General features: G+C 42.8%; 1 pseudogene; it reads left to right on the top strand.

Moving 5' to 3' along the window:
• The first annotated feature begins 2,639 nt into the window (after positions 1-2,639).
• LOC127696749 (igE-binding protein-like) lies at positions 2,640-4,203 on the top strand (annotated as a pseudogene).
• The last annotated feature ends 395 nt before the right edge of the window (positions 4,204-4,598 follow it).

Genomic DNA, 4,598 nt, shown 5'->3' with positions numbered 1-4,598 from the left:
TCCACGTCGCTGGCCTTGGTCTCATGGAACAAGTTAGGTAACACGACAGCAATATGGAAACTCATTAAAAACTGCTTGGAGGATAGGGACTGTCAGACTGCCGTTGCCGAGGGCCGAAGTGTTCTCGAAGAAGTCTAGGACAGCATATCAGAAACTGAGCGCAGTGAGAGGTTAGGTGCACTAAGAAGAAACGGGCCCAGAATAAGGAAAATGGACCTCCCGGAAAGTCTACGGACAAGGGAGAGTATTTTAAGGAACCTAGATATAAGGAAAATGGACCTCCTGGAAAGTCTACGGACAAGGGAGAGTATTTTAAGGAACCTAGATATAAGGAAAATGGACCTCCTGGAAAGTCTACGGACAAGGGAGAGTATTTTAAGGAACCTAGATATAAGGAAAATGGACCTCCTGGAAAGTCTACGGACAAGGGAGTGTATAAAAGAGAAGTTAAAAACTCCTCCAACCTTGGAAAGACGGACAGAGGGTAATCTATACCGTGAGCTGCAAGCTCTGCAGATAAGCATATGTCCACAGCCTCTAAGAGCTGTTTAAAGAGGAACAAGCGTGCTTATCTTTCTGTGTATCTTTCTGTGTTTGTCCCAGTGCACTGACTGCTTGTCTATGTGTACGTTTATGTCCTCTCTGTGTTTTTGTGTGAATGACTGTTTGTTTCATGTTAAAAAGAAAAATTGGTAAGGATTTCATCTGCTGGCAACCTCTTGAGCCAGCCGCAGTTTGTGTGAGGACTGATTTAAAGCTGCGCCACAGCAGTGCAGCTCACTCACCCAAGAGGCAAACATGGCTGGGGAAAAGCCACTTTTAAAAGCCCAGAAGCCTCAAGATTTGGGAAAACTTTGGTTTGGCTTGTGAAATTCATGTAGTCGCTTTATACTTGTTTCTAATTGGTCTTAACGGTATAAGGTTTTACATAACATCTTGACTAAAGAGTTATAAATTAATTGGGTATGATTTAAAAGATACAGTGTTAGTAAGAAAAGGTTAGTTTAAAACTGGTGGTTCAGTGTTGGAGCCATCTTAACTAGCTACACGTGGCCTAACGCAACTCATGCTTTGTTCTTGTTTATAATTGGATTTAAAGGTATATTTTGCATGTCTTGGCTATAGAGTATTGGCTTAAGTCACTGGACATGATTTAAAGGGTTTATGTTATTAACAAAAAGTTAGGTTAAAGCTGGTAGTTTAGGGTAGTCGCCATTTTTAAACAACACGTGGCATGACGGTTAAAGCTGGTAGTTTAGGGTAGTCGCCATTTTTAAACAACACGTGGCATGATGCAATCCAGGAAATACAGGCCTTTAAGACGCTCCTAAATTGGCATGGTGTTTTGTGTGAATCTTGGCCTGGAGATTGGACTTATAAGATTAAGATTTAAAATAATGTCTCTTTAATAAGTTACACTGGCAGACAAACCTTGTGCTGTAAAAATGTGTTTGCCATTGATTTTAAAGAAAATAGATTGTTTAAAATTGGGATTTGCTTCCAAAATTGCAATTGTGCTCTAATATTGCAAGAAAACATTGAGTTACAATAAAAATCAGTGTGTCATTGGCTGTAGTTTTCAGTTTGCAGGCTCATAATTCTTAACATCTTGTAATTAAGATAATTTTGAGAGTGATACAGCTATGGGTTTTAGAGGCCCATTGCCACTTTTCCACAAGTTTATAGGCTACAATGGTAGGAGCAAAATTTAACCCTCCAAGATTAAAAAGGAGATCTCAGTGGAAATGTATTTGATATCAAGTAGGTTCCTTTGACCATGGAATTACTGGTTTCTTTGTTTAATCCTCAAAACGTCCTTGTAGGTTTGGGACTGGTCTTAGATAAAAGGCTCAGATTAGAGGATATTTACTTTTGAGGAATCTCATACAATGTCCTTGCCAAGGACTCAAGGTGGATCCTAGGGCTGATAAAAAAATTTACATTTGAGTTAATGCAAAGCTTAGAGCTGCCTCAGGGGAAGCTAGTGAGGAAGCTTTGAGAAGTTGTGTCTGCCTTACAGGCCCCACCTAGGGAGTGTTTGGCTTAAAAAATTTTTTTGACTTATCCAGGTGTGGGTTAAAATGCAGTTCAAATCTATGAAAGGTCAAGGAGGCTATAAAGGCATTAACATTTGGCCTGTCTACTCCCTACAAAATTATTGTAAATTTAAAGGGTTGGTTTTTTACTTTACATTCTGATAATTATAAAAGCATTTGCTTCTCATTTTAAAGAGACAACAAAACAATTTCATTAGAAAGTTTTTGCCTCAAGGAATGGCTAACAGCCTTATGTCCTGTGAGAAAAAATGTTTGTCTCTGTTTCAATACAAGAGTTAGGATCTTACATTTTTCAGTGTATAATGTTCATAGAATGTTTGTTACAGGCCTTTGCTCTAACTATGGACTTTTAAAATTTTTTAGGTAAATGGTTTTCAAAGGTTGTTAGGATATATTAATTGGCTTTATCTTATATTTACCTTATTTTAAGCTTGCCACAGGAGGTCTTAAACCTCTGTTTTCAAGATCTATTACATGGCAAGCCTTTTTAGGCAAAATTAATAATTGTTATCCAAAAGAATTTGTACTCTCAGATCACATGTTTATTCCTTTAAGTTTCTCCCTGCTTCATCACATACTATAGCAGCTATTTTTGAGATGTTAATAATCAAGCTTTTAATAATAGTAAATATGTATGGGCGGAGTCGGAACCCTCACCTTGCCATGACCATTGCTAAGACACCCTCGGCACCCCCTCCTTATGAGGCGCGCCATGGAACCTTCTCTTTCCTACCAGAGAGGGTGAGGAGAAAGCTCTGGATGTCCTTTCCTGTCTTTGAAAGCCTGGAGAACACTGATCGGGCGTATGCCCCGGTGGAATATGGTAGGATTAAAGAACTGGCTGAGGCCATTAGAAAATATGGGGTCTCGGCCAATTTCACATTGGGCCAGTTAGACCGGCTGGCAGGGGACGCCATGACACCCACCGATTGGCAGACGGTGGCCAAGGCCACGCTTCTCAGCATGGGGCAGTACCTAGAATGGAAGGCCTTGTGGCACAAGGCAGCCCAAGATCAGGTTAGGGCCAATGCTGCCTCCCTAACACCCGAACAGCAGCAATGGACTTTTGATATGCTAACGGGGCAAGGGCACTATGCCGCCAATCAAACTAACTATCCATGGGGGGTATATCAACAGATATCAAGTACAGCAATCAGGGCATGGAAAGCTCTTTCAAAAAGAGGGGAGGGGAGTAGTCAGCTTACCAAGATCATACAGGGGACCCAGGAACCTTTCTCTGATTTTGTGGCTAGAATGACTGAAGCAGCAGGGCGAATCTTTGGGGACTCTGAGGCCACCATGCCCTTTATAGAGCAACTCACCTTTGAGCAGGCCACGCAGGAATGCTGCACAGCAATAGCTTCCCGAAAGAACAAAGGCTTGCAAGATTGGCTCAGAGTGTGCCGGGAGCTAGGTGGCCCACTAACTAATGCAGGACTAGCTGCCGCCATCTTACAGTCTCAGAAACGCCCTCCTCGGGGCCCTGACAGGCGCGTCTGCTTTAATTGCGGAAAGCCTGGGCACATGAAGAGGGATTGCAAGAGTCAGAAAAATTCCCCGATGCTTTGTACCAGAAAAGAAGCCCAAGACATTGTTACTCAATGTCAGAACTGCTGTCAGTTCCTTCCCGCCCCCTCATACGGGCGTGAATCCTAGGGGAATTTCTCCACTACAGGTCTGGCAGATGGATGTCACCCACCTGCCCTCATTTGGGAGACTCCAATATGTTCATGTGTCTGTAGACACATGTTCTGGCATTCTCCATGCCACACCTCTGAAGGGAGAACAAACCTCCCAAGTCATTCAACATTGCCTCAAGGCATGGAGCGCCTGGGGGAAACCTAAATGTTTGAAAACTGATAATGGACCTGCTTACACCTCTCAAAAATTTAAACAATTCTGCTTACAAATACAGGTTATCCATATCACAGGTCTGCCTTATAACCCTCAGGGACAAGACATTATCGAGCGAGCCCACTGTACGCTTAAATCCTATTTAATAAAACAAAAAGGGGGAATAGCGGAGGACTTACCCCCTATACCAAGGGTTGCTATAGCGGTAGCACTCTTTACTATGAATTTTTTGAATTTGGACGACCACGGTCAGACTGCTGCTGACCGGCACTGTCGAACCACAAAGACCTAAAAGAACTAGTAAAGTGGAAGGATGTGCTAACCAATGAATGGAAAGGCCCGGATCCTATTCTAATAAGATCCAGGGGAGCTGTTTGTGTTTTTCCACAGAATGAAGAGAATCCTTTTTGGGTCCCTGAAAGGCTTACTCGAATCATATTGGACCAAGGAAAAAATACAACCCGGCCAGTCGATAAAGATGAACAAGCCCCTTCTGCTGATGATCCTGACGATCGGAGTCGGGTTTGCTCAAGGAGAACCACGCTAGGGGATCATGTCAACCTTTCCCCTACCTATGCCGAATTGGACCTCCGAGTTCGAGCAGACACTTCTCGAGCTTCAAACTGCAGTGCTCCAGATTAACTCCACATGACTTGATCTATCCTTCACCAGAGGATTGTCCTCCTG

The sequence above is a fragment of the Apodemus sylvaticus genome, chromosome 11 (genome assembly GCF_947179515.1).
Source record: "Apodemus sylvaticus chromosome 11, mApoSyl1.1, whole genome shotgun sequence".
In the NCBI taxonomy this organism is placed as follows: domain Eukaryota; kingdom Metazoa; phylum Chordata; class Mammalia; order Rodentia; family Muridae; genus Apodemus; species Apodemus sylvaticus.
Note: the sequence above shows the minus strand (reverse complement) of the source record. Positions and strands in the feature narration are given on the sequence as shown.